The sequence below is a fragment of the Gymnogyps californianus genome, chromosome 26 (genome assembly GCF_018139145.2).
Source record: "Gymnogyps californianus isolate 813 chromosome 26, ASM1813914v2, whole genome shotgun sequence".
Classification (NCBI taxonomy): domain Eukaryota; kingdom Metazoa; phylum Chordata; class Aves; order Accipitriformes; family Cathartidae; genus Gymnogyps; species Gymnogyps californianus.
In genome coordinates, this window is record NC_059496.1 from 292,557 (window position 1) to 312,542 (window position 19,986).

The 19,986-nt window shown below is 50.6% G+C and overlaps 1 pseudogene; it reads left to right on the plus strand.

The window, feature by feature from the left end:
* The first annotated feature begins 7,090 nt into the window (after positions 1 to 7,090).
* LOC127025940 (ribosomal protein S6 kinase alpha-3-like) lies at positions 7,091 to 19,156 on the plus strand (annotated as a pseudogene).
* Positions 19,157 to 19,986: the final 830 nt, after the last annotated feature.

Genomic DNA, 19,986 nt, shown 5'->3' on the forward strand with positions numbered 1-19,986 from the left:
CAGGCCGTCCCCAGCACCTGCACTGGCCACCTCTCCAGTCCTGCCCATTCAGCTACTTAGCCAGCACTCACAGCACAACCACCTCGACCAGCCACGGGCCTGCTTCTGCCCTAGCACCTGCTCACCCACCTAGGACATCACAACAAGCTGCACAACCCACCTGCACCGCTCCTGCCTAACAGCTACCCAGCAAGCATTCACATCACAAGCACCTCTAAAGCCACCTCTTCAGTCCTTCCATTCACCTACTTAGGCACCACGCACATCACAAGGACCTCGACAAGCCGGGGCCTGCCACTGCCTTAGCACCTCCTCAGCCACCTCTGACATCGCACCTACCTCCACAAGCCACCACCTTGCTCCTCACACAGCAACTACCCAACCACTTGCGACACCCAAAGCACCTGCACATCAAAGCTTCCTGCTCCAGCCCTACCACCTACGCAGGCCCATCTCACCTCGCAAGCACATCAACAAGCCAACTGCCTCCTTCCACCCTATCCCCCACTAACAGCAACGGCGTGCTTTAGGCCCAGCCACCAACAAAGCACCATGCACCTGCTTGCTCACTCCTCCCCTCCGGCGCATGCGGACGACAAAATACAACCAAAGCTCGCGAGTCCACACAAGGACACGGACGGATCACTCACAATTATGCTCACAGGCAAAACAGACTCCACTTGCGGAAAAAACACATCCATTTAATTTCCTACCAAGCAAATCACACTAGCAGAAGGAGAAGAAGAACCAGATCTTAAAAACACACCTTCCCCCACCCCTCCCTTCTTCCCGCCCTCACCTTTGCTCACCATACCTCCACCTCCTCCCACAGCGGCACCAGGGCACGGCTAATGGGGCTTGCACGCACTTCATCCCACATTGGCTCTGACGCTGCTTTCTCCTCAGGGGGAGGGCTCCTCACACTCTTCCGCTGCTCCACCCTGGGATGCCTCTCACGGGGATCAGCCCTCCATGACCTTCTCCATCACCACTCCTTGCCGCGCACTCCCTGCAGGCCTCCACCACCTGCTCCAGCGTGGCCTTTCCCACGCACTCACGGCCGCCTTTGGGCCCACACACCGGCTCCACCCTCGTGTCCTACACAGCCTGCAGGGGAATCTCTCATCCACCATTAGCCTCCATGGCCTGCAGGGACATGATATCCAGGGATGGCTACCTGTGCAACTCAGCTGTCTCCAGGGAGGCCAAAACACTCTGGACGTTCCTCGGAGGAGTCCTGAGGAGCTACCGGGCATAGACCTGCCTCCAACACAAAGAAAACTCTTCAGCTAACGGAAGAGGAAAATTGTGCTGCTGCTACCTGGGACTTCAGCTGCCTGTCGAGAAACTCAAAACACTCCAGCAGATGTCTGGGAAAAGTCCTGATGCAAAAACAGGAATGCACCTGCCCCCAACATACACAATGCTCTTTGCGCAGCTACCTTAGAAGATTCTGGGCTGCTACCTGGGAATTCGCTTGTCTCCAAAGGAAACCAAAAGACTCCTGGATATTCCTGGGAGCGATTCCAGAGAGCTACCGGGCATGGAACCTGCCTCCAACATGCACCAAACTCTTTGAATATCTACCCTGGTGGAGTCTGGGGCTGCTGCCCAGGCCTTCAGCTCCCTCCACAGCAGGACAAAACACGTTGGCAGATACCTGAGAAGAGTCCTGGGGAGCTACAGGGCATGGACCTGCTTCCCATTTCTATCAGCAATCAGTCATGATTGGAGCAAGGGCAAAGCCTGTATATTTCAAATGCATTTGAGTTACATGACTCTTCAACATACGCCATGACACCATTTCACTAGACTGAAGGCTGACAGCAGTGTACCAGGACACTCCTTTCTGCACACCTCACTCCTGGGCAGAAATCCTAGACGCTTCCTTTAAGGACAGAAACCCAAAGAGCTAAAAGAAGTTCTTTAAATTCAGCACAGCAAAGAAAAAGCAAGCAAGCAAACAAAAACGGCAGGGAAACCCCTGAGGCACTAATGAGGAACAAAGGGTCTCCCTTTGGGAGTCCACTACCCCTCACAAAACGGACAAGTGGCTTAAAAAGAGATTCCTGCAAAGAAACAGCACATCGAAGATAACCTTGATAACGCCAGCACAAGTGACCGCCGTGGAAACGGCAGCGCTGACCCTTCTCCTGCTCCTCCTACGAGCTCTTCGCCAGCCACGTGAAGATGCAAAACCAAGCATGAACGAATCAGATCTGAGAAGAGCCTGGCCCCAAAAAATTAAAAATGATCAGGAAGTCTGTTTGAAATACGGCTTCACATCCACTATCGTGGATGAGGAACCTCGCCTTAAGCACATGTCATGCCTTGAGATAGGAGCTAAGGACAGTATGAAGTTACCCCCACGAGCAGATGTTCAAAACCAAAGCACCCAGAACACGCAGACAAACCTGCACCATGTTTTCAGCGATGTTTCAAGTCACGTGATACTCAGTCCACGACTTTACAAAACATCATTAAACTTAATGACAGCAGCCTCCTTGCAGGTTGCTTACTCAAAAGCAAAAACCAAAAAGCCACGTACCCTCGGGGAAACCCTTGTTCTTCCGGGTGGCTGCTGTCTTCCCACGGCTCTTCCTCAAAGCAGGACAAATGACCGTGAATTTGGCAGTCCACACAAATTACGAAGCACACTTACTCCTCCGACAGTCATTACCTATGGGCCAGAAGTCCTCCCACACCCCAGAAGTGCCCATTACTCCTCCAGCAGTCATCCGCTATGGACCGCAAGTCCTCCAGACCTACCTACCTACCTACCTACCCACCTACCCACCCACCTACCGACTTCCTGGAAATGAGTTGGACCACAGCAGAAGTGACACTGGCCCAGCCGGTCACGCACACCAGACCACAAATGGTAGTTACAAGACAGAAAACACAACATAAACCACCAGAACTGTAAAAAAAAGCCAACCCGAAGCCACAGCACACACAAATCAAAGGCCCCTGTCCAAACCCTACACAGGCAAACAAGCTAAAAAAGGACTCTCCAAAAAAGCAATCCACCCAGAACACAAGAGAAGCCAAAAACTAACATAACCCCAGGAACCCAGGCCCAACAAACCCAGATCCTCTCCAGAATAATAGCACGCTTTAATCCTGACTCGCTTAAACTCAGGCATCCCAGAACCCTACCACTCTGTAGCCCTTGCACACTGTCACCCTAGCATCCCAGAACCCTAGCACATTGTAGCCCTAAGATATCCAAAAAATGAACCCAAACTCCCTGGAGATCTCCGGCTGGGCCTTCAGGTGGCCCCAGCTCTCAGAAGTCACAACTTTGAAATGGGAATGGGACAGCATCCCTCTTCACATCACCTGTCACCCCCGGAAAAAGTGCCTGCCTTAAACACTCCCGGGGAGAAAGGCTGGGGCACTTGGAGACTTTCAACTGGCCCGCCATCACCACGGGGCTTCAGCTCATCATTTCTGTGTCAGAGCCACCAAGCACATCAGCCCGTCCTCCCTGAGACACCCCTTGGGGCAGCCGTACCCAGAGCCAGGCGGCTGCATATGGCCTTTGCTCGATGGGGAGGTGCTTCCTGGAGCAGGATCTCTCCTGGGGGCATGGGGAAACTCTCGTCAGGCCTGGATGCCTGAGAAACAGCTCTGCACTGCTCCATCTCTCACCAAAAACCAGGGGCAGAGGAAGGCTGCTTTGCTGGCCCCCAAGACAATCAGCTCACCTGGGATGCTCTGTGGCCAGCGCGTGCCTTTGCTGTCAGGTGGGTCTGAGCTTCAGCAGCGCTCCGCAAACATCTGTCACCTCCCTGCAGGATGCTCTCCAGTGCACAGCATGTCTCCACTGGCTCTCCCTGGGGACAAAGCTCGAAAAGGAGCAATTTGCTTTTCTTTCCCCCACTCCCAAAGAGCTGCGCAAGAGACCTGCCACCCCCAAATCAGCTGTGTGACAGGGACACCCGTCGGCTGGCTGCGCCTTCTCTCTTTCTCTCTGGGCCTCTCGCCTGCTCCCCAGCCCTTTTCACTCTTCCTCCAGCTCCAGCCTGGAGGCCATCACTGTTCTGTCCTTCGCCACCTCCCTCTCCTGACCCGCATCCTTCTCTTTGTTTGTCAGTCTCCGGATTGTTTCCCGCCCTTCTCTTGCTCTCTGTCCTGCTCTCTCTCCCCTGCCTCTCCCTTTCTCTCTCTCAGCCTTTCCCACTCTGTGCCTCTGTCCTGCTCCCTGTCCCATTTCTCTGTCACTCCGCTCTCCTGCTGCCTTTGCCGTCTATCTGTCCCTCCGTCCCACTCCCTCACCCTGCCCGTGTCGCTCCCTCTGTCTGTCCTTCCTCCTGCCCTCCTCTGCCCTCTCTCTCCCTCTGTCCTGCTGCTCATCACCATATTCCTGGCTGCCCCCTGCCCCCTTCCCCTCCATCCCCTTCTCCCTGGCCCTGGCCCGCTCCTCACCAGGGGTTTCCTTTCTCCACTCCCTGACCAGCTCCTGCTTTCTTCCTGCCGTCCCTCTGTCCTGCTCCCATCCCTCTCCTGCCACTCTCCGCCCCACCCCACTCCTCTCTGCCCCTCTGTCCCTCTCTCCTCCTCCTCCTCCCTGTTCCACCAAGGCTCTGGGACTGGGACTGGGGCTGCCCCGGGAGGCGGCCATGGGGCCTGTGGAGGAGTGGGGTCCAGCCGGGGGACGGTGTCCCCGCAGGGTCAGACAGGAGGAAGGAGCGCCCAGTGGCATGCCAGGGGCTGTAGTCCTGGGGTACTGGGCTCATGGGTGGCCATGTTGGTTCCCAGGGCATGCTGGGAGCTGTAGTTTCCAGCACTCAGCTTCCTAGTGGCCATGTTGTTCTCAGGTAAAGTGGAAGGCACAGTCTCTGCTCCAGCCACGGCCCCGTGCCATTCCCTGCCAGCTTTGTGCGGTTCCTTGTGGGGCTCCTGCCGTGCTCCCACAGGGAAGGTGCCAGGACTGAAAACTCTTGCTGGCCCTCACCTTCCCTTGGCAGCCCTTTCACAGCCCCACCAGCACTGGGGCTCGGCGCTTGCTTAGCAACATAACGCTCCCCTCATTCTCTCAGTCTTGCCAGAGCTTCCCATTTCTATCAGCAATCAGTGATCGAGTGTTGTGGAAGGTGGCAAAGCAGAGCTAGGGGACCATGCAGACCACACCCGAACGAGACCTAAACAGCATGTGGCAATAATGGCATAAGGCTGTTAGGCTGTAATAGCACAGGAACGTATAGAAATTAGAGAGGCTGTTAATATGTTTTGTAGGGCTTTAAGGACTTTGTTTAGCTGCTTAAAAGTAGTCCTTCATGATAAAGCAGGACTCATAACTTGCTGAATGCTGTTGCTTAACGTTCACCTATAATCTGATGGCAGGAGTAAGAGATTTGGAAAGCCCCAGAGCCAGTTTGCCCCAGGAAAAGGAGACATAGTAACAAGTAGCCTAAAACACAGCAGGAAGAACCAGCCGAGAGACGAGAAAAAGCACCCAATGAGAGAGAAGATGACCCCAGACTCGATCTTACCATTGGGCCAGACTATGGTGTGAGGGGTGGGAATTTAGATTGTAAGGGCATAATTGCCCAGGGATTGTGGTGTTCTGATTCCCTCTCCAGAGACAGCCAGCTTGAGCTGTCTGAATTTGGGCACCATAGATAGAGTAAATTAGGCTTTTATTTTGAAGGCCTTGATTAGAGAGTCTGCTTTGGGGAACCTTGGCTGGAGCCTGAGGGAAGAAGAAGCGCCCGAGGGTGAGTGTGTGTGTATGTGAGGAGTCGAAAGGGGCACCCGTCGGCTCACTGGAGTCGCCCGCTGCGAAGGGACGCCGGTCCTAGCAGTTAAAGTCTCGGGTGGTGTGTGTGCGACTCCTTGATTGGTGTGTGAATGCTCGGGCAGCGCTTCCCCCTTAACAGTTTGGCACCCCAGATGGGACCCTAGGTCACTCTCGGAACCTCTTGGATCCAAACCTCTGACTGGCAGCACAGGGTGAGTTCACCCGAGGATTTTGGACACGGGACGCACCGAATCGCTCGAGTGGTGAGTGTTAAATCCCCTAAATCTAAATTCAATATAGGGAAAAGGACAGAATTCGGGGGGGTTCAAGTCCCGCCCGAGGTGCGTAGCCTGATCAGCATAAATCACACACGAGTTTGTACGCAGTCTGATCAACAGAAGACGTCTGATTAAAAGGGGGGTTCGAGTCCTGCCCAGATTAGAGAGCTGTTGAGAGATTTTAAAGGGGGGGGTTGAGTCCCACCCGGATTAAATCATGAGTAACGTAACTGGAGTAGAGAGGGAGACGCCCTTAGCAGAGATATTACAAAACTGGGAAAAAATCTGTGGTGCAAATTCACTACTAAAGGAGGACGCAGTAGTTCTATGTCAACAATGGTGGCCATTCATCACCCGCCATGGAGATATTGAAGATCAGTGGCCACCACAAGGGAGTTTTGACCAACATCGACTGACCTTTGTGCGAGACCAACTTCAGTACCGGTTCCCGGGACACATGGATTATTGGTATGTGTGGGATGAATGGGTGCGGGAGAGACAACATCCAGGGAGGCAAAAGGGGCTGAGGGAAAAACTAACCTGTAAGGTAACTTTGGCCGTAGGTAAGGCTACAGCCCCGAACGACGACCAGACAAGGCCCTCCCCGACTCCTGCCCCACCTTACAGTCCCTGTACCGACCTCCCCCAGACCTTCCTGTAGCAAGGGTGGGACTTTGCCCCATGGTTTCAAATGTTTTGACTAATCTGGCTGCTTTACGGCCAGGGGGTGACTATGCATGCCCCACATCGACGGTTTATACTAATCCATCGTGGAACCCAAATGATTTAGCCTTATGGGGGTGTACAATGCCAAGATTAAGGGAGGATGCAGAAACACGGGCGCAGTTATTGTCAAATCTCAGCACGGGACACAATCCTAACCGGGGGAACACCCAAATCCTATTCCGAGAATCATTCTGCCCAGATGAAAGAGAGAAGGTATTAACTAAGGATGCGGAATTAGCACGACAGGTGGGAGGAGGAGAAATCCGTGGCCGACACTAAATCCGAACGGGAACTATAATATGGCCAGAGACAGAGCCCATTGCCAAACAGCCCTAAGAAATTTAATAGAGGCAATTGGAGCATGTGGAGAACGTAGGGTGATGTTCACAGAAGACGATGTTAAATTTTACCTGGCAGAATTAGCACTTGCTTTAGACCATGTACATAGTGGTGGAATAATATACCGGGACCTAAAACCAGAAAACATCCTTCTTGATGAGGAAGGACATATCCAATTAGCAGATTTTGGCTTAAGTGAGGTGTCAATTGATCTGAAAAAAAAGCCTTCTCTTTCTGTGCAACAGTGGAATATATGGCACCAGAAGTCATTAAGAGCGGAGGCCTTACACGGAGCGCAGACTGGTGGTCTTTTGGTGTTGTAATGTTTGAAATGCTCACTGGTACTCTGCCTTTCCAAGGGAAAGACAGAAAAGAAACCATGACACTGATTCTCGAGGCCAAACTTGGAATGCCCCAGTTCTTGAGCCCGGAAGCAGAGAGTCTTCTGCGAATGCTCTTCAAAAGAAACCCAGCAAACAGATTAGGAGCAGGCCTAGATGGAGTTGAAGAAATTAAGAGGCATGCATTCTTTTCCAAAATAGATTGGAATAGATTGTACAGGAGAGAAATTGATCCCCCTTTTAAACCTGCAACTGGCAGACCTGAAGATATGTTTTATTTTGACCCTGAGTTTACAGCAAAAACTCCAGAAGATTTGCCTGGTCTCCCACCCAGTGCTAATGCGCATCAACTTGTTCGGGGATTTAGTTCTGTAGCTATTGCATCAAATGACGAAAGCCAGGCAGTGCAGACAGTTGGAGTGCATTCCGTTGTCCAGCAGTTGCACAGGAACAGCATTCAGTTTACTGATAGATACGAAGTGAAGGAAGATATCAGAGTTGGGTCTTACTCTGTCTATAAGAGATGTATTCATAAAGCTTTAAACACGGAATATGCTGTAAAGATTATAGACAAGAGTAGAAGAGATCCAAGAAGGAGATTGAAATCCTACTGCGCTATGGCCACCATCCAAATATTATTACCCTAAAAGATGTGCATGATGATGGAAAATACGCATACATAGTAACAGAACTTACGAAAGGAGGGCAACTGCTGGATAAAATTCATAGACAATTTTTTTCTCGGAACGAGAAGCTAGTGCCGTTCTGTTCACAATAACAAGAACGGTTGAGTACCTCCATGCGCAAGGGGTTGTTCATGGAGAGCTGAAGCCTAGCAATATTCTTTATGTTGATGAATCTGGTAATCCAGAATCCATTCGACTTTGTGAATTTGGCCTTGCAAAACAACTACGAGTAGAAAACGGTCTTCTGAGGAGTCCATGTTACACAGCAAGTTTTGCTGCACCAGAGGTTTTACAGAGGCAAGGTTACGATGCTGCATGGGACATATGGAGCCTTGGTGTTCTACTTTATACCATGCTTGCTGGCTACCCTCCTTTTGTAACTGGTCCTGATGATACCCCAGAGGAGATTTTGGCCCGAATAGGTAGCGGGAAGTTGTCTCTCAGCGGTGGTTATTGGAATACCGTTTCAGATACAGCTAAGGACCTTCTTTCAAAAATGCTTCATGTTAACCCACATCAAAGACTGACTGCAGCCCAAGTCCTTAGTCACCCCTGGATAGTTTGCTGTGACCAGTTGCCTCAATACCAGCTAAACAGGCAGGATGCTCCCCATGTAGTGAAGGGTGCAAGAGCAGCAGCTTACTCTGCTTTGAATCGTAATCAGTCACCAGTTTTGGGAGCCAGTCAGCCATTCTCCTCTTGCTCAGAGCATTATTTTTCATAAGGAATGGGTTTTTTAATCCCCTAAAATATTCTTTGTTACAGGTAGATATGGACAGTTTATGTTAAGCACTTAGCTTAAACAGTTTCTATTAGCACTATATACTTTGTGCCATCCAACATCTTGTATGTTTTTGTAAACAGTTCACAAGCAGTACAGTTCCATGCTGTTTTCTTTAATGTATACATGCCTTGTTTTGCTTAGATATTGTTAATCCTTTTGACAATTAAGTCTGATTAAACAGGTCACCTGGATTAGTCAGCATTGTTGGACAGCTCTAAAAGAAGGCTCACCGTTAAACAGCTATTGAATGTAATGCTATGAAGATGTGTTTCTCCTTGCCTGTGCCTTTTCTACATTTCCGTGGTTTGGATGCTGCATGTCATGTTATGAAAATCAGGATACTGTTTATAGTATTGGAAATGTAAACAGTGGATCTCTCACGATACACCACTCACTTGCGATGGACATTTTGATAGAAATTGGTTAGCCATTGGACTCCCTGTGTGTATGGTTTCTTCCTTTTTTGCCCCCCTTTTTGGCTTGTCTATTGTTTGTTGTTTAATCATGGTTTTTATGGACTGAGTTCTTCAAATTACAGCCTATGATGTATACTTTTAAGCCCATGGTTGAAATGGACACTACTGAGTTTTGAGCACTGGGGAATCCATCCCAGTATTCCAGTTCTCCAAAAGAAAACTAGTGCATTTCAGGAATAAGTTGCCAGAAGCCGCAGTTTTGCAACTGTTTCTCTGGCTGCAGCATACAGCCTGCTTAAAGGGGAAGGTGGGCAGGGTCAGGAGGTGCTGCTTGGCTAAGGTGTTCTGCTCTCTGATTGCACTTTCTCTTCACTGTATGCTGCTAACTGTTTTAAGAACCAAAAGTTATGTTCTTAAGTAAGCTTTTTTCCTCTCTTGCCTCTGCACGTACCTGCCCTATCTCTATCTCGGTCTCAGAGACTTGCCCTCTGTTTTGGATGGAGGGGTGGAAGAGTGTTTAGTTAACCTGTGTGGCAGGTACACCCGCCTCGATAGAGACCGAAACTTGTGGAGGTGGCTCTGAGCCCTTATAAGGGAAACATATTGGGATTCGATATGCTGGCAGGCAAACGATGGTACCTACCTCATTTTTGTCCTACGGGACCATTAACGGGCGACGCTCCCAAACCGGACAATCAAAAGGGCCAGTTCCCATTGAGAACATACAGGCCAACCCGTCATGGTAAAACTGCCCTCTGTTGGCACTGTACCCACGATCCTGGCGAAACCCAGAGGCTTACATGCCTGGGAGGCCTTAGATAGGAAGGGAAAGGCCATCGCATAAGTACTCGATGGATAATTCCTAATTTCTGAGACCCGGTCCCAAGGCCCGAGGTGCAATTTGTGTCCTCTTGCAGGATTATGGAAAAGCAAACTATTTGGACACTCCCACTGATGGCAGTAAAAACAGCGGGCATGGACAACAAGAACCTGGACAGCAAGGTGGTGGCTCAACTGATAGTGGGATTTGCACGTAGGGTGAACTTAACTTCAATAACAGCCTGTCTGCCCAGCCCTAAGTCAGTAGAGGAGCCCCTACCAATCTTTGTGCAAAACACTAATGTATCACTAACCCTTGAACTCCCATGGCAACAGTGCAATAATTCCAGCCGGGCCTGGGAACGGATGGAAAGGATGGAGGTCACACTCATACCATCTATAGCTGGTCACCTGGTGCAATAAATGCCAATTCAATATGGAAGGCAAAGTGTAATTACCTCTTCCTACCCCCTAATAACGCCACGGGGTGGAGTTTTAACTGTACAATGCCATGCTTTAATGTTCCCTGGGGAATTACTGAACATCATGACCAATGGAAAACAGATGATCATTCCCTGCAATATACTGAACTGTTAAACACCACCTGGTGTATTAAACACCCCGAGAGTAATGGTAGCGATTGCCCCAACGCTTGTCAAGAACTAGGGTTCAAGGGAGCCTGGGAAAAACATCCCCTCAATTGCACATGGGGACCTGACTGGATTGCGCAAAGGAATGGGGCACCACCAGTAAAAAAAAAAAAACCAGCACTTTGGGACTGCCAAACAGAAATGCAATGTAAAAACATAGATAAAAGGCCATTATTGTGATGATACATGCCCCGCCCCATTCAGGAAGCTTTGGTACAGGGCTGTCTGTGTAGTAATACCAGCTATGTGTGGCCCACTGCCCTAAAATGTAACGCTTATGGGGACTGTCCTCTTCATGCCCCCACACAAGGCATATGCCAAACATCTGATGTGCCCGCCCCTCCCGATCTAGAGTCGGCATACTCCAGTGGCTGTCTGTATTCCCGGCTACACCCAACTGTTCCCGGGATGGCCTGCACAGTAGCCCTGCCTTCCCTTTGTCCCATTTACCGAGAAGGGCCTATAGCCCCTAAGTGGTGGGATCGCAGCCCCCGGGAGATACAACCGCTAAAGAAGGGAACGTGGCAAAGAGCAAAAACGCACTGGGATAGTGGCTGGAGGCCATGTTCGGAATGGGGACTGCCTCCCTCAAAAACCCACAAGCCATTTATGACCTATTGATGCAAGTATCTATTTGAGCCAATTCTACATCTGACAGCTTAGAACTCTTGAACGAACAATTACAACACACCAGCAAAATGACCGCCCAGCACTGAGCGGGATTAGACCTGATGCTGCTAAAGGAACACCTTTAGTATGGAGTGCTAAACTGATGAGTAGATGACTGCTGCGTTTATATCCCAAATGTATCCATACCCCTCCGAACCCAAATCGACAAAATGAAGAAAGTAGCAAAGGACTCAGAGGCAATTGCTGCCGCATTAAACATCAACTGGTTGGGAAAGATTTCCAGTGCGTTCGGGTTTTCCCTGTCGGGATGGTTAACCAGTCTTTTACAATCCTTGATAGTGGTTATAATCATAATAATTGCCATTTGTATTGTATTAAGTTGTGTTAAACATATGATAACGTGGTTCATATCCGTTGTTACATATGCTCCTTTAGAACTAACCCAAATAGCAGATGTTCCGTTAGAATTGTAAAATAGCCAAAGAAATGATGATTCATGATGAGCATCAATTCTCACCGAAACTGCGCTCCCTTTTAACTTTGGAGGCAAGAGGTGACTGTACCACCACTCCAGAGAAACCAGTCAGATCGTGACTGTGGTCACGGGGTGGAGTGTGGCAGGTGCACCCACCCCGATAAAGAGCAGAACTTCTCAACTGCTGAAAGGAAAGAGTTAAAACTAGAAGCCGCGGTTTGGGGGTCGAGCTGGCCAGCCATGTGATAACTGGAGTCACGTAGACAGTGACAAGTTTCCAGACCGCTGACCATATATGACCACGAGCCCCGATCCGACTTAGGGTATAAATGGAGCCCGCCGGAAGAGCCCTTTGAGCCCGTCTTCCTCGGAGCAGCGGGTCTGCAGTCAGAGACTCTCCCCTTACATCGGGATGCCATCTAAGGAAACTCCCCGGGGTTGAGTGCCTCGCCTTACCGGTGAGTGAGTGCGCATTTTGAGTCATCATTTTAAGCTTACATTTGGTTATAGTTTGTGTAGTGATAGTTCCCAGCTGACACCCTGAACCTGTAACTAAGTTGTGTTTATCGCAGTGTTTACGACCTGATATTCCTGTCCAATCTGGCTGTTGTATCTCAATATAACATAACATTCCTGTTCACTTGGACCGTTCTATGTTGATATCATTAAAGAAGATTGACTTTTGAAACATATTGCTGTCTAGTCTTCCTGCGACAAACTCTCATGAAGTTCTTTCCCCTCCGTTCCTCTTGAAGCCCCTATTGCCTTGACCATTTCACTGGCTTCAATTCTTCTTGTCATCTGGAATATTGTTTTGCTTTCCATACATATCCACTTCCACTCACGCAGAGTTTCTTTTTCATCTTTCTATCAACCAAAAGCCACTTTCTTCTTTTAGTGTTTTTACTGTAGATTTCCTTTATTTAACTACTTTTTCCTGAGGAACAGCCAGTGTCTAGGCAACTTTCGACTTAATAGCCAACTTTTGTCCACGCTCTGAAAGGTGTTGTAGGCTAGACCTAATGTCTAGCCGGGTAATACAACAGCACATTCACAGTCACTGCTTCCTAGTCATTCCTTCTCTTTCAGACCAGAGCAGCTTAGTCAGAAAGACAATACTTTTGAATTGAAAAGGGGACATGGTCAGGGGCTGTAGGGTAAATGCTTTACTGCTGGTGCAAGGCACAGCTACCCATCTTTCTAAGCAGTGTAAATACACTCAAATATAGTTGTTGTTGTTGACAAGAAAAGCTAACAACTCCACAAAGCCCCTTTGCTTATGATCTTCTGGGTTTTCTGTAACTACCTAGAAATGAGGGAGGATGCCCAAAAAAGGGACCTACCCCACTCTATGTTTACTATGTCTGCTTCATAATGCCAGTACTTTGGAAAAAACTAACCTCATAATCTTTTATGTATTAGATGCTTCAGGGTGAACCAACGAAATAAGCTGCAAGGATTGCTGCAGGATTTATGATCCAAAATCCTTGGGGTAGTTGCCAGGTCTGAAGGATGAGTTCCTCCCTGATGTTAGGACAGGTCTATTTGCTTCTGTGTGACCCGCAGTCAAAAGGCAAAGGAAAGCTGAGAAGGGACAGGCTCTGTTCAAGGGCAGGATGAAGACAGGAAGCCTATATGGAGAAAAGGAGGGTAAGAGGGAACACGGTCTCCCATTTTTGTTGTGGCTCTATTCTGAAAATCAGGATGTCTAAAGGTTTACTGCCCACCAGAAACAGCATGAGTAGCTCCAGCAAATTTCAGTTCTGCTTTCTTGCAATTCCCCGTCGCTAGCGGGCTAGCAGTCGTGCTGGAGGAGTAATCGCAGGAGGCCAGCTCCTCAGGAACAGACAATCCCAGCTCCACTTCTCCTCACCACAAGTTAAGGAAATACATTAGACTATTTCTTTAAATCATAAGCTTTGCTTGGGTAATGACTGTCCCATCCTGAGCATGCACAGCACTTATCACCCAGCTGCTAATTGCTAGTTTTGATTTGGGACCAATAGAGATGGTTTGGGGAAAAAAAAAATATTGAGGAGAGACTCCTATTAAATTAGTGAGGTCAGCCTCTGAGAAGGGGCTGTAGCTCTCTCTGCAGGGGTAATCTTGCCTCCCTGAGCCCTCCCCCCTCTCTCTTCTCCCTTTAACAGTTCTATTTTGTGGAGCTACAAGACTTTTTTCTCCTGCTGAGTGCTGGGTTAACAAATGCAGGAGGCATCTATTAACAGTATTCTTTGGAGACCACCTACAGCAGTGGGATGAACAATGGGCCTCGAACCATTACTAATGCGTAGCCCAGAAATGCAGTGTATAAATATTTTTTAAATGTAAACCCATTAGTCACACTTAATGGTTTATTTGAACTCAAACCGTATTATTATCCCCTCATTATTTTACCTGGTTTATTTTAGACCACTTATCTCAGGGGTTGCCATAGCCACCTGTTGAGTGCCTTGGACTGGAGTGTTTGCAGTAATCAAAGAGTTCTTATAAAGAGAAGTATGCTCTGACTAAAGGGCAACCTGGGCAAAATTGCTGTGGCTGGAGCAGAGACTGCGCTTTCCACTTTACCTAAGAACAACATGGCCACTAGGAAGCGGAGTGCTGGAAACTACAGCTCCCAGCCTGCCCTGGGAACCAACATGGCCACCCATCAGCCCCATACCCCAGGACTACAGCACCTGGCATGCCACTGGGCGCTCCTTCCTCCTGTCTGACCCTGCGGGGACACCGTCCCCCCGGCTGGACCCCACTCCTCCACAGGCCCCATGGCAGCAGGAGAGCAGAGGGACAGAGAAGAGGGACAGGGAGCAGGACAGAGGCACAGAGGGGAAAAGGCTGAGAGAGAGAAAGGGAGAGGCAGGGGACAGAGCGCAGGACAGAGAGCAAGAGAAGGACGGGAAACAATCCAGAGACTGACAAACAAAGAGAGGGAGTCGGGTGAGGAGAGGGATGCGGCGAAGGAGAGAACAGCGATGGCCTCCAGGCTGGAGCTGGAGGAAGAGTGAAAAGGGCCGGGGAGCAGGCGAGAGGCCCAGAGAGAAAGAGAGAAGGCGCAGCCAGCTGAGCAGGGGCTACAGGACAGGCTGCAGGACACGGAGAAAAAGACGATCAGGAAGCAGGACACAGCGATAGGAAAAAAGAGAAGGACAGGGAGCAGGAGAGAGAAAGGTGAGAAAGAAAAAAATAGCCCTGGGCTATAGAAGAGAGAGGGGGGAATTAGAAAATAGAGACAGGGAGGTGGGCAGAGAAAGAAGAAGACAAAAATGGTGATGGGCTAAAGACAGAGAGGGAGGAATTAAGAAATAGGCCCAGGAAGCCAAACAGAGAGAGAGGGGGAGAAAGACCAAAACCAGCAACTATGGGCGACTGCCCCCATTTCTTGAGCACTCCCCAGGAGGTGCATTACCAAGAGCCTCAAGGAATGTGCTGCTGCAAAAGCCCTGCCCTGTGCCCAATCCTGCGCCCTAATATTGGTGATGATCATTGCACGCAGAGTGTTCAGGACTGAGGAAAAAAAAGCCCAGCTAGGGGGAAGAAACCTTCCCAGCTGTTTGTTTGTTTGTTTGCTTGTTGGTTTTGCTTGTTGGTTTTGCTTAACACTCCCCCGGCCCCATCTGAGCTCCAAATGCAACCTGCAAGGAAAAAGGAACCAGGAGTAGCAGGTTGGACACATTTAAAGCTCGACTCCATTCAACAGCCGCACAAACCACTGCTCACTCCCACTGCACACAATCCACTGCCTGCCCGCAGGTACAGGCAGCTGCCCTGTTTCTTGAGCACTCCCCAGGAACGGCATCTCCAGGCATCTCAGAAAAACATGCTGCCTGCCAAAACTTGAGAACAGTTTAATTCTGGGCAATTTCTCTTGTTTTTAGGCCTGTTGAGTCCCAGGACGGCTCCATGTCCAGCAGCTGTGAAGAGATGGCTCAGGACCACGTGAGGGCTGGTGGCGCTGCTTTCTGGATCCCGTGGCAGCGATGGGCAAAGGGACGGGTGACCATATCCCGGGGCCGGGGCCATGTGTGGGGGCTCAGGGTCAGCCCTGCCTGGTTTTTCCTAGCGAATCCCCAGCTGGTGCCGGCCCCGTGCTGCAGCCCTGGGCTGAGGCTCAAGGAGGCGGGCATTTCTGCAGGCACTGCACCCTGCTGGGCCCCACCGCCGGCTGCCAGCTGCCCTGGGCTTCCCCCATTGTCTCCAGCTCTGCTTTCTGCCAGTGCCGGGAGCACTGCAGAATGTCTTGCCCGTTCCCTGCAGCCATCCTGACCGATGTCTGCAGCTCGTACGTGGTGTCTCTGTCACACAGCTGATTTGGGCATGGCAGGTCTCTCTCACGAGTCTCTGGGAGTGGGGGAAAGAAAAGCAAATTGCTCCTTTTCGAGCTTTGTCCCCAGGGAGAGCCAGTGGAGACATGCTGTGCACTGGAGAGCATCCTGCAGGGAGGTGACAGATGTTTGCGGAGCGCTGCTGAAGCTGAGACCCACCTGACAGCAAAGGCACGTGCTGGCCACAGAGCATCCCAGGTGAGCTGATTGTCTTGGAGGCCAGCAAAGCAGCCTTCCTCTGCCCCTGGTTTTTGGTGAGAGATGGAGCAGCGCAGAGCTGTTTCTCAGGCATCCAGGCCTGACGAGAGTTTCCCCATGCCCCCAGGAGAGATCCTGCTCCCAGGAAGCACCTCCCCATCGAGCAAAGGCCATATGCAGCCGCCTGGCTCTGGGTACGGCTGCCCCAAGGGGTGTCTCAGGGAGGACGGGCTGATGTGCTTGGTGGCTCTGACACAGAAATGATGAGCTGAAGCCCCGTGGTGATGGCGGGCCAGTTGAAAGTCTCCAAGTGCCCCAGCCTTTCTCCCCGGGAGTGTTTAAGGCAGGCACTTTTTCCGGGGGTGACAGGTGATGTGAAGAGGGATGCTGTCCCATTCCCATTTCAAAGTTGTGACTTCTGAGAGCCGGGGCCACCTGAAGGCCCAGCCGGAGATCTCCAGGGAGTTTGGGTTCATTTTTTGGATATCTTAGGGCTACAGTGTGCTAGGGTTCTGGGATGCTAGGGTGACAGTGTGCAAGGGTTACAGAGTGGTAGGGTTCTGGGATGCCAGAGTTTAAGCGAGTCAGGATTAAAGCGTGCTCTTATTCTGGAGAGGATCTGGGTTTGTTGGGCCTGGGTTCCTGGGGTTATGTTATTTTTGGCTTCTCTTGTGTTCTGGGTGGATTGCTTTTTTGGAGAGTCCTTTTTTAGCTTGTTTGCCTGTGTAGGGTTTGGATAGGGGCCTTTGATTTGTGTATGCTGTGGCTTCAGGTTGGCTTTTTTTTACAGTTCTGGTGGTTTATGTTGTGTTTTCTGTCTTGTCACTACCATTTGTGGTCTGGTGTGTGTGACCGGCTGGGCCACTGTCACTTCTGCTGTGGTCCAACTCATTTCCAGTAAGTCGGTAGGTGGGTGGGTAGGTGGGTAGGTGGGTAGGTAGGTAGGTAGGTAGGTCTGGAGGACTTGCGGTCCATAGCGGATGACTGCTGGAGCAGTAATGGGCACTTCTGGGGTGTGGGAGGACTTCTGGCCCATAGGTAATGACTGTCGGAGGACTAAGTGTGCTTCGTAATTTGTGTGGACTGCCAAATTCACAGTCATTTGTCCTGCTTTGAGGAAGAGCCGTGGGAAGACAGCAGCCACCCGGAAGGACAAGGGTTTCCCCGAGGGTACGTGGCTTTTTGGTTTTTGCTTGTGAGTAAGCAACCTGCAAGGAGGCTGCTATCGTTAAGTTTAATGATGTTTTGTAAAGTCGTGGACTGAGTATCACGTGACTTGAAACATCGCTGAAAACATGGTGCAGGATTGTCTGCGTGTTCTGGGTGCTTTGGTTTTGAACATCTGCTCGTGGGGGTAACTTCATACTGTCCTTAGCTCCTATCTCAAGGCACGACATGTGCTTAAGGCGAGGTTCCTCATCCACGAGAGTGGATGTGAAGCCGTATTTCAAACAGACTTCCTGATCATTTTTAATTTTTGGGGCCAGGCTCTTCTCAGATCTGATTCGTTCATGCTTGGTTTTGCATCTTCATGTGGCTGGCGAAGAGCTCGTAGGAGAAGGGTCAGCGCTGCCGTGTCCACGGCGGTCACTTGTGCTGGCGTTATCAAGGTTATCTTCGATCTGCCGTTTCTTTGCAGGAATCTCTTTTTAAGCCACTTGTCCATTTTGTGAGGGGTAGTGGACTCCCAAAGGATGACCCTTTGTTCCTCATGAGTGCCTCAGGGGTTTCCCTGCCGTTTTTGTTTGCTTGCTTGCTTTTTCTTTGCTGTGCTGAATTTAAAGAACTTCTTTTAGCTCTTTGGGTTTCTGTCCTTAAAGGAAGCCTCTAGTATTTCTACCCAGGAGTGAAGTGTCCAGAAAGGAGTGTCCTGGTACACTGCTGTCAGCCTTCAGTCTAGTGAAATGGTGTCATGGCGTATGTTGAAGAGTCATGTAACTCAAATGCATTTGAAATATACAGGCTTTGCCCTTGCTCCAATCATGACTGATTGCTGATAGAAATGGGAAGCAGGTCCATGCCCTGTAGCTCCCCAGGACTCTTCTCAGGCATTTCCCAACGTGTTTTGTCCTGCTGTGGAGGGAGCTGAAGGCCTGGGCAGCAGCCCCAGACTCCACGAGGGTAGATCCCCCAGGAGATTGGTGCATGTTGGAGGCAGGTCCATGCCCGGTAGCTCTCTGAAACTCCTCCCAGGAATATCCAGGAGTCTTTTGGTTTCCTTTGGAGACGAGCGACTTCCCAGGTAGCAGCCCCAGAATCTTCTAAGGTAGCTACACAAAGAGCATTGTGTATGTTGGGGGCAGGTGCATTCCTGTTTTTGCGTCAGGACTTTTCCCAGACATCTGCCAGAGTGTTTTGAGTTTCCTGACAGGCAGCTAAAGTCCCAGCTAGCAGCAGCACAATTTTCCTCTTCCGTTAGCTGAAGAGTTTTCTTTGTGTTGGAGGCAGGTCTATGCCCGGTAGCTCCTCAGGACTCCTCCGAGGAACGTCCAGAGTGTTTTGGCCTCCCCTGGAGACAGCTGAGTTGCGCAGGTAGCCATCCCTGGATATCATGTCCCTGCAGGCCATGGAGGTTAATGGTGGATCAGAGAGTCGCCTGCAGCCCATGGAGGATGCGAGGGTGGAGCCAGTGTGTGGGCCTGAAGGCGGCCGTGAGTGCGTGGGAAAGGCCACGCTGGAGCAGGTGGTGGAGGCCTGGAGTGCGCGGCAAGGTGTGGTGTTGGAGAAGGTCATGGAGGGCTGATCCCCGTGAGAGGGATCCCAGGGTGGAGCAGCGGAAGAGTGTGAGGAGCGCTCCCTCTGAGGAGAAAGCAGCGTCAGAGCCAATGTGGGATGAGGTGCCGCAAGCCCCATTCGCCGTTGCCCTGGGCCGCTGTGGGGAGGAGGTGGAGGTATGGTGAGCAAAGGTGAGGGTGGGAAGAAGGGAGGGGTGGGGGGAAGGTGTGTTTTTAAGATCTGGTTCTCTTTCTCCTTCTGCTAGTGTGATTTGATTGGTAGGAAATGAAATGGATGTCTTTTTTCCGCAAGTGGAGTGTGTTTTGCCTGTGAGCATAATTGGTGAGTGATCCGTCCATGTCCTTGTGTGGACTCGCGAGCCTTTGGTTGTATTTTGTCATCCGCATGCCGCCGGAGGGGAGGAGTGAGCAAGCAGGTGCATGGTGCTTTGTTGGTGGCTGGGCGTAAAGCACGCCGTTGCTGTTAGTGGGGGATAGGGTGGAAGGAGGCAGTTGGCTTGTTGATGTGCTTGCGAGGTCAGATGGGCCTGAGTAGGTGGTAGGGCTGGAGCAGGAAGCTTTGATGTGCAAGTGCTTTGGGTGTCGCAAGTGGTTGGGTAGTTGCTGTGTCAGGAGCAAGGTGGTGGCTTGTGGAGCTAGGTGCGATGTCAGAGGTGGCTCAGGGGGTGCTAAGGCAGTGGCAGGCCCCGGCTTGTCGAGGTCCTTGTGATGTGCGTGGTGCCTAAGTATTTGAATGGGAAGGACTGAAGAGGTGGCTTTTCGATGTGCTTGTGATGTGAATGCTTGCTGGGTAGCTGTTAGGGCAGGAGCGTGCAGGTGGGTTGTGCAGGTGCAGGTG